The sequence below is a fragment of the Cyanistes caeruleus genome, chromosome 7, assembly GCF_971803275.1.
Source record: "Cyanistes caeruleus chromosome 7, bCyaCae1.hap1.1, whole genome shotgun sequence".
Taxonomy (NCBI): domain Eukaryota; kingdom Metazoa; phylum Chordata; class Aves; order Passeriformes; family Paridae; genus Cyanistes; species Cyanistes caeruleus.
The window spans coordinates 23,261,109-23,278,879 of NC_141707.1; the positions used below are offsets into that span (position 1 = coordinate 23,261,109).

Below are 17,771 nucleotides of genomic sequence, written 5' to 3' on the forward strand. Positions count from 1 at the left end.
CAGATCCCACATCTACTTCACAAGAAAAACAATTAATGTGCTTTCCCATTTGCTAGAGCAAAAGTAAATGGCTAAGGAAATTTGGACTCTGAGTAATTAATAAGCAATCCTGGTTTATTCTACTCTATATGCATTAAGACTTGAGTACTTTATAATAAAGGTTATATGTGCATGGAAATATATATCTTGGACAGAATTTAAAAACAAAACAAAAACCCCAAACAAAAACCCAAAGACCCACAAAAACTCAAAACCAGCCATACATCACAAAGCACACTAAGTCCATGATTTGAACTTCAAACCATTGCCACCTAATACAACTACATTATTTCATTTGGTATCAAACTTTGTCTGCTGTTCAGTATCCTGTATCACAGTTGGATGAATCAGGTAAGAATCGATTATGGGAAGAGCACCGTTCAATTTCACGAAACAAAAAAGGGACAACTTGCATTCAATGCCTTGTTATTCTAAAGGCTGGAATCCTGTACCTTGCAGTAAAATGCAAGAGGTCTGGTTTCTTCAAGTACACCAGAAACGTAGTAACTCGCATACCAGTTAAGTAAACAGAGAGTTTTGCTGAAACTTTTACGGTCTTCTAGTGACAAAAAAGAATTGAAGTCCAGGATTTATAAAATGTATTCAGTGGACCATGCATGCTCTACTCCAGCTCCTACAAACAGCATGCTTCGTATGCCATGGTTTGCAATTTATGAGCTACAGCAGCAGCAGCAGATCTAAATGCCTCAGCACCGGCTTTCAGGCTTGGAAATGGATGATTTGTGGTTGCTTCTTCAGTAAGATCTATAAACCTTGCCCATGCAAACTCCTCTAAATTGAATTCAGGATGAGGCATAGCTGCAAATTTCCCATGGAACTGTGCTATTACAGAAGTTCTACAGAGTTAAAATAGCTCATCTAAGAGAAAACAGTGTAATATTAATTAATCTAAAGTTACGATCTGTAACACTGAGGTAGGATAATCTTAAGTATAAATTCTACATATTTCTTTCTAGACTAAATATAATTTAATCACATAAATTTCCTCACCCTGGCCCCAAATGTCTAGCTTTCAATCAAAATCAATTTTGATTGTTTCTAGCTAAACAATCACCAAGGAGTGTCAGGTTAGCTATTCAATTCCAAATACTGGGCCTTGATAGATTTCATTAGCCTGCCATGACAGGAGGAATGACATTCTTTGGGTTCCTGAACTGCACAAATATGGAAATATTACTCATTCATAAATGGCATTCTCAACAAAGAAATACAACCATGTTTTGAAATACAAGTCTAGTCAGTGAACTGAATGAAAATACACAGAATCTTTTTGAAAGGTGATATCCTCAAATCAACAGAGGGATGGAGAAGGCAGCTTGTAAGTGAGGGGCAGGCCTGTGAGCAGCTGTTCTGATTTCCGGCACTCCAGCAATCCCCTCACCAAACTTCATACAGTGACTCCTGGTATGTCAGTGTAAGGCTTCCAGTGCTGTCCTTCACTCCTACTTCCAGCACCCTTACCCTGCCATGCCCATTTGAAGGACACCATCTATAGTTTGCTTTTTTTCTGACTCTTAATATCTGCTTGACCAGAGGCAACTTTTTAAATCATGGGGTAAAAAAGTGGCAAAGAGTGAGAATGAATTCTCTTTACACATACTGTGGGATATAGCACATCATATCCCTTCTCAATGATTTTTAGCACAAGTCTTGAAAACAACCTAATTTTTAATCATATATTCTTGCTACATCTTACATAAACTACATTTTTCCAAGATAAAATGATCCTCTTCCAGGCTGATATCCCAGAGGAGAGCACACTTCCTTTCAGAAAACAGCACTGAAAAATACTGTGCTTCAGAAGAGCTACTGTACACAAACAAAAATATTCCTCTGCAGAATTTCTTTTTCCTTTCACAACCTTTCTCAAAACTGATAGTTAAGTACCAAATAAAAGAAATACTAACTTTTGCAGGCAAACTAGTGTACTGAGAGGTATATAGCCAAGTAGTAAAAGAATCTCAATTGCTATTGCTTTAGATGATATAAATAATCAAAGCAAATAATTAGTAATGCAATGCTTGATACAGCCATCGTTTACAATAGCAGAGGTGCACGGATTCTTTCAAATGAAACAAGGTAAGTTCTATTTGAAAGAGCAAAGTGGTTATTCTCTCAAAAAGAAAAAAGAAAAGAAGAAAAGAAAAGAAAAGAAAAGAAAAGAAAAGAAAAGAAAAGAAAAGAAAAGAAAAGAAAAGAAAAGAAAAGAAAAGAAAAGAAAAGAAAAGAAAAGAAAAGAAAAGAAAAGAAAAGAAAAGAAAAGAAAAGAAAAGAAAAGAAAAGAAAAGGAAAAGAGGACTTAGAAGGCAGATACTTGGAGAGAAATTGTCTGTGCTGTCTGGTGTGGCTTCATATGCTTTTCTCCATCCAGTTTCCAGGACACCTCAGACATTCCAACATGACACATGCTGACGAATAATTCAGAACTACACAGAGCTATGCTTGCTGTGGTTGGAATTTGTAAGACATAAACAGAAGAAACAAAGGTGCCTTTTGGCTTATAATTGACTGAAATACTTCTTACTCCATCCCTTTTCCTTACTTGGTCACTAATAACACCATTTCTCATAGTATCATTTTCCAACTTAAAAATTTTACTTGGCTGTTGACAAGTGTCGTGGTTTTAAAACCACGACAACAAGAAAAAAATTCAAATTAAATAAAATTAGAAGATATTTGAAGCAAGCATGATAGCTGGTATTTTCTCTCTCCAACTATTTGGTTCTTCTAGTTCCCTCTGATGTACCGTAGTAAACCGAAAAGAAGTTTACTGAGTCAATGCAGTTGGAACAGGAAAAAAATCCAGACAGAAGCAGACTGCCTTTCCTTACTGGACTTGTCATCAACACACCTTCCTAAAGCACCTAAACCAACAACATTACCTTGTTCCTTGTTTTCTCAGCTTCCACAGTGAAGCAGACAAGCTCTTTAGTTTTCATCTTCCACAGAAAGATGTATTTTTTTATTGTTAAAACCTTCAAATTTGTTCCCATCTACCACAAAAACAAGTATTCTGAGGAGACAGATGTGAAAATATACCAAACACACAAATGCATCTAAGCAGCAACAGGTGTTTACATTTTACAGCAGTTTATGAAGCACTCCAACTTAAAGCACACTACATTGTCAACATATTACTTAGAATAAAATACATTATGTTAAATAGTGGACTTTCACTCTAATAGACAAGAAGTTATCTAAACTCTAAAATAAAAGGTGCCTGCCTGGAATTGCTGAACATCAGCTCAGGATCTCATTCCACAGGAAGTGAATTTGCTACAACACTTATTCCCACCTGTGTACATCCCACATACAATCATTTAAAGCTTGAAAAAGCACTGAATTCTAGGTTGTAAGGCTTTCACTGTTTCAAATAACATTTAAAGAATAGAAACTGATTCTTCTTTAATAATTCTGTCCATTTCCATTTGGCCAGCATTGATTTCTTGTGTATCCAGGAGAGCTTGAAAATAATTTTTATTTACTTCTTTGTTTGTCTACCAGCATCAGTGATAACATCAGCACAGCAATGGGAATTTTATTGCTTATGCTGAGTTTTCTCTACTGGCACAACACAACACAATTCCCCCCCAGATTCCACACTCCCCCCAGATGTTCCATGGCAGCAGCCTACATTAATAATGTATCAGTCTTTTGCAGGTAACTTCCCTTTTCCTATCCTAAAACCACAATAATGATTTCAGTTGCCCTAACATCATTGTTAAAGAAATTAAATGAAAAATCTTTTCATATATTTGAGCATCCAAAATAATTTTCCTAGCATATATACATTTTCTATCAAGCCAGAAGCTGAACTGCTGTACTTTCACAGCACACTTTTTACTATGTCACTGTAACATTCTAAGGTTTCTGAAAGCACATGAGCCAGCAGTGTGCACTCAAAGCCCAGAAACCCAAGTGCACCAAAGAGAAGTGGCCAGCAGGTGAAAGGAGCTGATTCTGCCCCCCTGCTGCCAGAAGAGTCCATCTGTGGAACTGAGGCCAGCTCTGGGGTCCTCAGCACAACAAAGACACAAACCTGTGTCTGTATCAAAAAGCAGATCCTAAGGAGAGACACAAAGATGAACAGAAGGCTGGAGGACATCTTCTGTGAGGACAGGCTGAGAGAGTTGGGGCTGTTCAGCCTGGAGAAGAGTTGACTTCAGGAAGATCTCATTGTGGCCATCCAGTACTTAAGAGGGGCTTATGAAAAAAAGGGAGGGTCATTTTTTACATGGACCAATAGTGATAGGGCAAGGGGGAACTGTTTTAAACTAGAACAGGGGAAATTTAGATTAGACATTAGGAAGAAATTATTCAGTGACAGGGTAGTGAGGCACTGGAACAGGCTGCCCAGAGAAGTTGTGGATGTCTCCTTGGAAGTGTTCAAGGTCAGGTTGGATAGGGCTTTGAGCCATCTGTTCAAGTGGGTAACATCCCTGTCCATGGCAGAGGGCTTTGTATTAGATGATCTTTAGGGTCCCTTCCAACCCAAGTCTATGATTCTATTCTACAAAAGTAAGCCAGTCCAATTCAGAAATATGCTTCCTAAGGAATACTGACTGTCATTTCTTTCATATAGGAAGAAGATGGATAGCAGTATTTAAGTAACTACATTCATATTAGAAAATTGGTGAACAATTCCAGGACTGTCTCTGGTATAACTTCAGAGATCAAAATGGACTGATTTATAATTTGATTACACTGTTTTCAGCTGGTGTTCAAAGTTCAAAACACTGTGGTTTTGGTCTAAGTTTCGAAGAGCATAAAGGATTAAGTGTAGTAGCTACATGCACTGAGACTGTGCAAGGATCAACATTTCTGCAACATCATCAAGTCTGGAAGTTCTTTTGTAGAAGTACTTTTGAGTGACTGTTTTATCTAAGACTTCTACCTAAAATGAATCAGAACTAAATAAAGACTTTAATTAGAGCATTTTTATAGTGCAAACATCTTTCAAGATTTCAGCATTTCAGAAACCATTATGATTTTTTTTTTTTAATTAAACTGCTTGAAACCTACCAGCTGCAGAACTTAATGTTTTGGATAGATTTCTGGTTCACAATATTAAGTAGACACACTTATCACCCTGACAGCAGTACAATGGCCAAGGGTTGAGGATGTCAGACTACAGTCCCTAAAGACTGCAGCCTCTTGTGTTGGTGCACTTGCAGAGGAGAATTTTTTTCCCCCTTTTAAAACCATTATTCAATATATTTTCCAGTGAACACCTTAAAAAAATAAATTAGACTTTCAACTAGGATTGCATTTAAACACTTTGCATTAGGATCACCAGTTTAGGGCACAGACAAAACCACAGGGAACTCTGATATCACCTGATACAAAGTTGCATCATCTGACAGTTTCCTGTGTTGCAGAAAAGAAGCAATTACCAACTCAGTGTGGTTTTTGGCATCCCTGCAATGATTGTGACTTCTCAAAGAGATTAATTCTTTTGGCCTAACATCTTTAGGCACTGAGGATAATATTGCTTCCATCACAATATTTTCCCTTTTAGGAACATGAGGACCATGTTTATTTCTGCTATATTAAGTTGAGACAATACTAGGCTTGTCAGATATTTAGAAATACTGTAGTCAGTGTGTCTGTTTTGACCTTCCAGGTCACAGCAAAGGTGCAAGCTGACAGCACCAGCTGTCATTTGCTGTTGACAGACTTTTACCACATTAACAGCTCCAAGCTCATAGGAAAACTCACCAGGTTTGTGACTGAAGAGCAGGAACTCAAGATCCTTGACTGTCTCTTTCCATCTTCTGGAGTGGGCAGATTTCAGTGACACTAGCACTGTTCTAGCTGCTGGTCTGAAACTGCTTTCTTGCCCTATGTCTACTTACATAGACTCTAGGATACAGGATTTCAAATGCAGACTTCAGACATTTCAGATTTCAAGAAATACAAAGATTTGCCAGTGCCAAATGCTCTACTTTTTCAGAGCAAAAGACATTTTCACTGCCCTGGATGTCTTGGATTGAGAGACAGGAGTGGCCCATTTACATTCAGAAAACATATTTTGTGTCATTTACAATGGCAATGAGTTCATAACTGTGCAGTGTGTATCCTGCAGTTTTTCTTATTATCTCCAGCACTGTGAGAATTCCTGAAAAGCTGTCACATTTAGCTCGCTATATACTTAAAACAGCAAATTGGTACATGCTCTGTGCTGATCTTACTCTTTCCTGTAGTTGCAAAATTGCAAACAACTAAAAAATTGCTTTATGATCATAATAATACAGGAACCAACCCAGATCAGCAACTTCCAGCCTTGTCGTGACATTCATTGTGTCAAGCAATGACATAGGCAGTTTGTAGAGAACAGCAGTATCTTGAAGTAGACAAACTGAGATGAGCAGGAAAACCAAACCCTTTGAGGACATGAGAAAGGGGTCAGAGGCACAAAAGCCTGCCTACTTTTCTAGCTGTAGAAGCTAATCTAATTAAAAAATGCTAATTTCCCCACAAACCTTGCCTGATGCCTTAAATTAGTGTACCACAATAATGACAGCCTTAAAAGCTATATATAACCTGATATATATATACAATCTTAGAAGCTAAGTATCTTAAATGTCAAGCAGGAAGCAACGATGGATTCAAAGACCTAGCATTGCAGAGAAAACAGAGCTACCACTTGTCATCTTGTAACAGTTATTTTTCCATGACAACTGACAATTTTATACACATAATGACAAAGGCAATTTTTAAAAGATAGTTAAAAAAAATAAATATATTTGCAGGAACTGCTCCAAAACATTTGAAACAGCATGGAATTTAAAAATTTTAAAAGTTACAATATTAGTGAACCCTGACTGGTAAGTGGACAGGAAAAGACTAAAAAACTTGCCTCTGTTTCAAGAGGCAGAGACAAAGAATGCACATTTATGACAGTAAAAAGTGATGCTAATGGGGATACAAATAGATTCATCATCAGATCAAATTAACATCACTTTTAAAGCAATATTAAGATATATGAGAGAACACAGCAATAATGCATTTTTTAAGGCCAGGATTTTGTGATTCAGAGATGAAAATTGCTAAAAAGTAATCACAAAATATGATTTTTCCTTTGCTTCCCAGCTGATTTCAGTCAACTGTCTTGGAGGAGAGACAAACTGCTTACTAGAAAACAATCCTACAGTAAAAATCTGAGAAGGGTACATATGTTGTTAGCACAGACATTATACATAAGCTTTTCTTTTTTTTTTAGATTAACCAGAAAAAGTACAGATGGGAATGAAAAGGCCTCTAAAAATATAACTTTATAGAAGGTTGTAAGATATGGAAGGAACAAAGTGACTTTTTAAAAATAAACTGAGTAGCAATTAGAAAAAGAAAAGAACCAAGAGTGGAAAAAAGCAAGCCAACATTTCAGAAGATGAAATACTGTAAATTCTTGAACTGTGAAAGATGAGGCCAAAATGTTTATTTTGAGATCTGAGAAATATATTTTTAGCTAATATACATGTGCTGAAAATAAGGCACATGGGTCCTGAAGTAAATTAATGACAGAGAAAAATTAATTGAATGAGAATACCAGAAATACCATACTGTTGCACTGATGGCAAATTTATGCTAGAAACATAACTCTATCTATTGAAAGAGAAAAAGCAATAAAAAGGAATTCCCTTGCATCCTAACCCTCCAGCAAGCACAGTGGCAAAATTCGCAAAGTGCACTGAACACGAAGTGCAGGATTTGAAAGGTTTCACTCTGCTACAAAAAAACAGAGAATTCGGTGAAAATATACCAGTGACCTCAGACTGCTATCAATGGGTGTGGGAAATGCCAAAACCCAAATACTAGACAAGATGACAGCTGAGTCAAATACAGCATGAACCAGAAATGAAAATTCCTGCTTGTCTGCACAGCCAGTGTTTTGTTCCACGCATACAAATAAGGTGAATCTGCCAGTGGTATCTAGCACTGTGGTCTCTATCCAACACCCAGTCATCAGCCAAAGCCAAATTTTCAGAAAACAAACCCAAATGTTGAGACACCCATATAATAAATGCCAAAAAAAATGCAGAGGAATTTTTAATTAGACAATGGGTAACCAATGAGGACTCTCAAGCCATAGCCAGTCTGCCTACAATTCAGCAGTAGGAACAAAAACTGGTAACAAATAGGATGCTAAGAAATTATTAAATGCTACACTACTCTTTTTTTCAGCATACAGGTGTTATTAACTTTAACTAATGGTGGTATTTCAAAATTTTTCTCTGTATTGTGAAAAGAATATACTGAACTGCTAGCATTGGACTAGAAGTAAATATGTGAAATCAAGTTTGCATGACCAGTTGCATCCTGAAATCCATTTATAACGATGAGTTCTGTGGGACTTTGAGCAGTTTAACTACACCATACCTCGCATCTCCATTTGAAAAAATTAAATAAAATTTAAAAAAACCCAAATCACATATGTTATGGTTACCCATCCCTCAGCTGTTACAAGTAAAAGGTTTGCTTCAAGACCACCAGCTAGAGAGAACCTGTTTCACTGAACAAGTCAAAACAATTAGAGGAAGAAAATATTTTGCACTTTCAGCAATAATAGGTGATGGGGGGAGGGAAATTTTAACTTCAGGTCTGGAAATTTAAGTCTGGTAAGAACTTCAGGATTCTATTTCTAAGTTAGATCAGTAAGTGGATGGGAAAGTACTGTTTCTTCTGATACAGAATGATATCCTGACACATGAATTTAAAAGACAAAATAAATTCTCCAGATGGGAAAAATTTAAAGCATCTAGCAGTATTTTAGTATACATGAAGCAGTTAAAAGCCATTTATTTCTCCTCTCAAAGATAATCCCTACTAATTGCTCTAGTTGTGGAAATACATTTTGTGGGAAAGGATAATGAAGCCTACTTGTCAAATTGCTCATGTCATTATTTCACTGCAGAATGCAAATACTATAGCCAGACCCATTCACAGCATGCTGAATATCAGCCTACAGAAAAGGACCCTTGCATAAGCCACTCTGACCCTTCTTGCTAGTTTCTTCTGACCTTTCTGACCTCATTAGACTGGTATAAAGAAAATAAAGGAGCTGTTGGGTACTCTTGATGGATTAGAAATAACAAGAATGTGTCTAGGACTTACTTAAGTACTAAACCAGACCACTGAATTATAATGCTTTTCAAACAATCAAAAGGATAATAGGGATAGTGATGAAGAAATAGAGGTAGAAAGAAATAGATTCTTAAAATATTGTGAATAGTATGCTTTTTGGAAATTGTTCATCAGCACCCTTAACTACTTATTCTGCTGCCATTTTATAAGGTTGATTTTTTAAGGCCCCATTTGAGTGAGAACAAATATTAGAAATTAATGGTCCCAGCACAATTATTTTGATTAACCATGAATCCAACTTAAGCACCTTGCTGAAAGAAGGCTTTAATCTTCTCTGGTCAGATTTATTTAATGAATTCTTCAAATTCCCAAAGGAAGGAAACTCTAGAGGATAGAATGCAAGTCTCTGAATTCCCTGTGTCACATTTCAAACACTACCATCATACTATCAACAAGAATCTGTGTCTTACCACACAAAAGGGTACTATCAAAGTGCTTATTCTTTTCATAATACATACCTTCTCCAGTGGAACTACCTGGGGTTTTTAAACTGTCTCCCAGCCCTGAAATGGGCAAATCATGCATTTGTATAGCTTACATCGTAAGAAGTACAAAACCTACAAATTAATTTTGCTCTCTAGATAGTGGTTTTTGTCAACCCCAGAAAATAGTTATTTATTTTTAGATAATACCGGCACCTGAGCAAAACCCTCAGAAAGGAAACCACAAGCCTCAGCTTATAACACAAACCCCAAGTACTACAACATAAACTTTACAGCAATTGCAACATGGGACAGATGTCTTTTTAACTTTTTATTCTGTATTTCTAATTTCTAGGGAAAAAAGTGCTATGAGGGAATCTAGTCAGAAATCTTCCAAGTTCCCATATATTACAATTTCTAATTAAAAGCTCTTGAATTTTATGGGAAGAGAACTTTTTCTTTATATGCTCAACTACTACTAAAAGAAGACACAAATAGATAGGCTGACCTCAGCCAAAGGGTTCAGGCTTTATTATGCTATGCATTAAAATGCAGGCACCACCACATAAAATTAAATTATGTCCCTTTTAAAAATAAGACTGCGCCATCATTTGTTCCTGAAATATCCTCTGTTCAGCTGTCCTGCAGTTTTATAGATCCTGACATGGGAAAACTGTTGCATTTGTGATAGTGGTGATTGTTCCCTTCAGAAATTTATAGCCTTTGGTAAATCTATGTACGTCTCACATCTCTCCTGCACCAAGTGCACAATCCAGCCTCAAGCCAGCACCACTGGAGAGGTTGCAAACACTGCATTTGTACAGGAACTCTCATCAGGCTTCATCCCCACAAGCTAAAATGTCTTAAAGCTGCCACTGAATCCAGATACTGTCACACTGCACACAGAGCTAAGTTAGATGACACAGTGGTTAAAAAACAACTTAATCAGGTTGCTAGCACAGATTTCATGGTTGCTGTATCTGGGCAGCTGTTCTAGCACAATTGGATTAGTGATTTATGCTGTCTCTCCACTCTCCCTGTTTTAAAACAATGGGTTGAGATTTGAACATGCAAATTTTTCATCCTCATTACTCTTCAGACCTTGTGAATGCAGCTATTTCAAGACCTGTAGAAAGGTTTTAGTTTGTTTTTTTGTTTGAGGGATTGTTTGTTTTGTTGTGGTGGTAATATTTTTTTCCCTTTGTTGTTAGCCAGAGATTGTGGTGTAAAGATAAATGGTGGACAAGGACCTTGTGTTTGTATATTTAAAATAAACAAACAGCAAAGCCCAACAAAAACCAAACCAAACAAACAAAATCAAAGCAGAATTGCAGTCAGCTCGCAATTCCTTCCTCTTACATGTGATATGGGTAAAACCTGTTTCTTCAAAATTGTGTTTGTCATCTTACATTTCCATAATTTGTCTTCCGTGTAACTGAAAGAAAAATTCAAAAATCCACCTATTTGAGGTTAAATTACTCTTTTTCCACCTTGACATTGTTTTGGACTATGCTTATTCCTGTGAGTTCACTACAGCAGTTAACCTGCCATTTGAAGAGCACATAGAGCAAAACTGCTCTTCACAAAACAAAGGGCAAGGTGAGCAAACACAAAAAACCCACCATGCCTGCTCTTTTATCATTTTATTTATCCTATTATCTCATGTATTAGATAGGTTCCCTATGTTCTTTACTAAATAAAGCCCAGAAAAAGAAACCCTTTAACCTCCTACGTAGACCAGAAACCTAACTCTGAGTACCAGAGGGAGAAGTGGGGAGGGGGTGGTAACTCCTATCCTTCCTCCACACCTCAAATCAGAACAATATGTCAAATTTTCACACTTAGACCCACAAAAATGAGACAGGTTTAATGTCTGCATTTGTATCAAGGTTAACTCCTAAATCAAACAAACCCTTCAGAAGATGGGTTACCTACAGTTGTGCTTTCTGATTTTTCCTTCATCAGTACATGTAACATTTAAAAATAACATTCTAATAAAAATTAGCATTTTTTAATAAAAAACAAATAAAAGATAAATACCCATTTTCCAGTATCCCAGTAAAGCTTATATGAAATTATGAATTAGTTAACGAAGAGAAGATGCTATCATTGTGTTTTTGCTATTTATCAAGCATTTTAAGTTACCTTGTGACATTATTAAAATATTTTATTGATTACATGCAGTTCTCTGAACACATTTACTACTTGAAATGTGTTGGCCAGTTCTTTGTGACTGAATAAATCATATCCCTTACTTCCAGTCTCTAGAAAAAATAAATCACATCATGATGTGACAATTAAAACAAAAGCCTTGAAAGTACCTCTTCAGATAACTTGGTGTTTCCCTTTCCAAAATATTAAACAGCCAGTACTTTTGCAAGCAAGTGACAAAGGATGCAAATATACAATAATAATTTATGTACAAACACACACAGTAAGTTAGGAACATTTTACCTGCATACATCTAATTTCACTGGAAGCTGCCAATATATGCTAATTCAGTTGGTTTCAGCATGAATTTTGAGCATTTTTAACACAGAGGTGCAGCTGGAAAACTGGTTTTTTTTACTTAAGGTCTTCCAAAAGTGCTAATCAAAATCTCTGCAGAGATGTAAAATACAGCATCATGTTTTGTACCATCAAATGGTACAAAGTAAAATTGGACTTGTATAACTGTAGAGATATATGCACATGAATAACTGCTACTGTACTACTGACCTTGTGATCTCAAAGAACACCAGTTTCTCTCAGGAGGTTTTTAGACCTCTGAAATCATGTTTTCAGACTGTAGACATTTCCTTAATCTGTCCTTTAAAAAATGAAATTCATGTCTCATTACTGTTAAAATGATACCAACAAACTCTTAGAATTTCTATCAAAAACAATGTGATGCCATATGCAAACTCACAGAACAAACAGAAAATTTCACTTGTTTACAATGAAGCCAAGTCACTATATTAGGGTGAAAAAAATTCAGAAGAACATACTGATACATTAAAAAAAAAAATGATCATACAACCTTTGAGCACACAGCCAGTATACACACATTCGATTTCTGGTACACATCAGGTATTTCTGCTCTGACACAACAGGAAGTCTGAAAACCTTCCTGTATTTCACTGAACAGGGCAAAATTCAGTAATTGCAAGGACAATTAAACATTAATCCTGCTTACCATGGCAGGTGACAGACTTGCCATCTGTTGAAGTCCTTAAAGTGAGGTTGGATATCTTTCTAAAATACATTTTTGGAAAAGCAGAACTAAAACCAAACTAATATTTAACCCCTACAGTGAAATTGTGGTCATCATATAGAGAGAAGGGGCTGGTGGCACAAGGCAGTGACAGTAGCAGCTTTGCCATTAGAGACGCCTGTTTGTGTCATGGTTCAACCCAGCCAGCAGCCAAGCCCTGGGCAGCCACTCACTCACTGCTCACCAGCAGGATTGCAAAGAGAACCAAAAGGTATAAGCTGCAAAACTCATGGGTTTAATAGGGAAAGCAAAGGCCATGCATGCAAGCAGAGCAAAACAAGGAATTAATTCACTGCTTCCCACAGATAGGCAGTCTCAGCCATCTCCAGGAGAGCAAGACCCCATCAAGGGTAAGGTTACTGGGAAAGACCAAGGCAAACACTCCAGATGTCCTCCCTTCTTCCTTCTTCCCACCCACTTTATACACTGAGCATGATGCCATGTGCTCTGGAATGTCCCTTTGCTCAGCTGGGGTCACCTGTCCCAGCTGTGTCTCCCAGGCACCCCCAGCCCCTCTCCAGTGTGGCCGTACAAGGAGCAGAAAGGGCCTTGGCTCGGTGCAAGCCCCGCTCAGCAATAACAAAACATCTCTGTATTATCAACCCTGTGTTCAGCACAAACCCAAACACAGCCCCCTACCAGCCACTGCTCAGAAAGTTAACTCTACCCCAGCCAAAACCAGCACAGTGTCCCTTTCCATTCTGCCCCCAACACTTGTGATCCGGCTTCAAAAGAGCTTAATTGATCTTAGCTTTGGTACAGACTCCAGTTAGACCTCTGGTGATTTTCACATTCTGCTTCAGCACAGGCCTTAATTCTCTGGGCATACAGCCCTTCGACATTGTCTTAGCTATGATCTTGAGAAGCGGGGCTGGAATGCTTGCTATTGTGGCATTCTGCTTAAGGGATACGTAACAATTTTTAGGATCAAAATGATTTGAGGAAAAAAAGGTTTTGATCATGATATAGGAAGTATAGGTGATAATTAAATTCAGCATCATAAAGGCAAATTACATCAGATCCCAAAAGCATTTAGTACTGGCTGTTTCACACAAGTAATTAATATTTCTTGCTTATACTGCTGGTGCTGTTTGCACCTATCACAGTGTACACAGATGGACACAGAGCATACAACTCCAGCTTTCTGAAGCAGGAAAGAAGGTAATAAACAAAAAACATTTTATTTTTTGAGGTACGCAAAAGAATGAGTCTATACCTAATCTAATAACACATGACTGAAGTGGTGGTGCAAAGCGTGCCATGCAGTATGGATGAAACTGAGTGGGCTGTATAAACTTCAAAGCAATAAACAGGCTACAAAAGACACGTGGGCAGAGAGGAGAAAATGGAAAATATAGTAGACATAGGGAGGTGGTTCCATTATCAGCTGCAGAATGCATATGATGTTGCACATGGGAACAGTGAGGAAGGACTGCAAAATATGGATCTGAATAGATTCACCACCTCAGCCTTCAGCAGTCCCACTAAATGCCATGATAGACTCTCACGGCTATGACAGGGTTTTAGCAATTAGTAGGTGATCCATTACGTTATGAAAAATAAAATTTGTCTCAAAAGCCTCCATTGTAGATTTCTCTATCATTCATTTATGTGAAACTAAAGATTCCTTCACGCTACAAAGCACAATAAACAAATAAAAGTAGAACACTGTACTTACCTGAATACTACCAAAGTCAGCTCAATTTAAAAAATAAAATAAAATAAAAGCCCCTTCTTGAAGAACCTATTTTAAAAAAATGTCATGAAAATCCAGGCCTGGCTCATCTACAAGCCAAAATTCTAGAGAAATCACAACTTTTAAAGACTTCCTTGGGAACATGCTCTGACCCAGTACTTCCCCTTCTGTGTTAATCTTATTTTGAGATATGTATATTTAAAATGCCAACTCAATTTTTATCTGAAATGTCATATTTTGTCATCTCTCCTAGCTGCTCTTCTGTCTGTCTGCAGAACAGTCTAATTTTTTGAGAAAATTCTCACTTCCTTAAAGGCAATGACAAGATGAATTTACTATAGCCAACAGCATTTTTGATGCTTATTCAAAGTCCAAAGTTTGGGTAGCTTTATTCAGACCATAGCCTACTGACTTGGAATGTTAGTGAAACAGATAAATTCACAACAGTGAGTCTTTCCACTGCAACCCATTATAAACCACACACTTCTAGGCATACAAATAATACATTATTTTAATGCAGCTGTAATTAATTAGTTTTACCTTCTTCCTAAGAACATACAACTAGGAATGATACCAAAGGTAAAAATCTCTACTAATTTTAAATAGTCGTGTAACAATGAAATGGCATCTCTGCTCCAGAACGTTTTAAGTCTATTTCACATTAATCACTCAAAATTGGTACTATTTAAGTAAAACAGTATGTAAAAGATGAAATAAAGTAGTCTACTAAATAAAGTAGTCAATGGGTATGCTCCGTTAAAAAAAAACAAAAACAAAACACACATGATCACTTTTTGGTAAAATGTAGGTCACCTATGGTTGCCATAGTAACCACTGCTGAACTAATGCTCTACAGATGACCACTGCCTATGGCTGCTTTCTTTGTGAGTCATACCTCAATTTAAATAAGAATAAGTTTGGAATTGACTTTAGTTTAGTTGCAAACTCCTGCTTAAACACTTTTAAAAGCCTTTCCTAACATCGTTGTCTAAATAAAATACTCAGATAACAAGTTGAGAACACACAATTCCTACTTTTCAGTAGTGAAAAATCTGTTCTTTGTCTTTATCTAAAGCCTGGAGTTTCTGAAATGGAGAGAAACAATTTCACAAGAAGTTGTAAATGCAAAAAATATTTATACAGAGCAATTCACCAAACATCAGTAACTCAGAAATTCAACAAGCATTACCATCATGTTGAACTGTCTCTGATAATCTCACAGCAAGTCCTGTGACAGTGCATTCAGTACCTTCACTGCAAGTGGGGGTTAATGGCTTGGCACATTATTATTTTGCACACAAGCACCCAGTGAAAATGAGTCATGTAACAAGGCTGGAGCCAGGGATAATAACAGTTGAAGCCTCACTTGGGATGAAGTCATTGAGTCTTCAATCAGTTTGATGGTGAAACTCCCTTTCTCACCACTATTACTCTGGGGCATACATAGTTGATGATGAATTCATTAAAATACAAAAGACTCCACATTACAAAAAGAGTCTTAATTGGCTTTGATAGTGAACTGAGAAATAACAGGACGACAAGCCAATGTCCTTGATAACTGCTAACTGGTTTTCCCCTTCAGAACAGTCATATCACTATTATGTAAGTTCAGAATAAATGAGCTGCTTATCTTCTCTCTTTTTTGTTTGTTTTCTCTGGTTTTTTGTTATGTTTGTTTGGTTTTGTTTTTTCTTTTTGGTTGGTTGGGGTTTTTTGTTTGTTTTTGTTTTTTGGGGTTTTTTTACTACAGGTATTATAAAGACTCTGAAATATAAACTTTGAGGTCTGGATGCTAGTCCCTATTATGAGGTGTTATCTGGATGCTATTAGTACTACAAATACATTGTGGTAGAGTAGCATCAGTAGTCACAAATCAGAACACCAAAAATGCTGCATATTTAGTGAACAAAAGAATGATGATCAATATTGTTGAATACCATCTATATGGAATCACATCCCTCACTTGCTTTAAATTCTTGAAAGCTCAAAACAGACAGATGAACAGGTAGATGAACACAAGACACCACAGCAAGACTGCTGGGAAGCCAAATAGACAAACCCTCACGGAACAGAGAATGTGTGAAAGCTTTAGAATCAAACAATTAATGTAACTGGTTTTAATTCACTGAATTGGCAAATTCCAAAGAAATGACAGCTTGTTTACAGTCTCCTAACTGCACGTGCTGAAAACATCACTATAGTATTTTGTAGGAGGGAAAGGATTCATACTTAATTTCTTTATATTCCTGCAGGGATCAGGACCTTAAATACACCTTCTTCACACTCAGTGCACACCAGGGGACTACCCTGAGTGCCAAGACATCTCAGCAAGAATAAAATACATATGGGAGATGGGGCTGGTCTACAGAGGAAAAAGAAAGGAAGAAGTCAATACAGCCTCCAGCAAGCAGAATATTTTTCTTTCTCCTTAATGTTTCAATCAAAGTTCTTGAAATCTTTGCCCATGGGTCAGTAATTTCCATAGATTCATTCCTCTCTGCAGTTTAAGACAGCTACCACATGCATTTACTGTATGTGGTTGCTGTCTTATATTGGAGAAAAACAGTCTGTATTTCCTGTATGCAGATACAGGCTTTCATCTTAAGCAGGTCCAGGACACCAGTAGAGCCAAAAAGTCCTAATACAATACAAACAATGTAAGAAGAAACAGAATATAAAACTCAACCATTGAAGGCTGGTAAGAGTGCAAACAGAGGTAGAATATAGTTGCATCTTTCTTGTAAGCATTAGAATGGTTTCATTACGAAGCACCAAGATAAAACGACTAAGTTCATCTGCTTGTTAATTCTGCTTAGCAAGCAGAACTGCTAGTCTATTAAAACAAATCACAAAAAGACCAACCAAGTCAAACCACACAGAAGGCTGTTCGCCAGCTCAGTGCTAGACTTAAGATCAGCATGTTCATACAAACAACAGCTGTATCAATTGATAGAAAAAACCCCTTTGAGCAGGGACAAGCCCCTGGAAGGAACTTCTTTTAGAAGATCCACTACCAGAAGAATCTGTGCCTCTATGTTGCTGTCCTGACGTTAACTCCCCACGGCCATTCCTGTTGCTAAATCAGTGCTTGGCTACATCAGAGCAAAGAACAGCACAGCAACGTTCAGAAGGGAGAAAACACTGCAGAATGGTGCCTCTATTGAGCATGCTACAGTCTGAAATTAGTTATAAAGGT

General features: G+C 37.1%; 1 protein-coding gene across 7 annotated transcripts in view; it reads right to left on the bottom strand.

Annotated features, from left to right (window-relative positions):
• CSRNP3 (cysteine and serine rich nuclear protein 3) overlaps positions 1–17,771 on the bottom strand; it is a 99,861-nt gene that overhangs the window by 45,752 nt on the left and 36,338 nt on the right. Inside the window, exon 1 of one of the 7 annotated variants that reach the window (XM_086898113.1) lies at positions 12,345–12,435. The exons of the other annotated variants lie outside the window; for them this stretch is intronic. The gene's annotated coding sequence lies outside the window, so the exon portion shown is untranslated. Of the gene's footprint in view, positions 1–12,344; positions 12,436–17,771 lie in introns of those variants that run through there. 7 annotated transcript variants of the gene reach the window in all.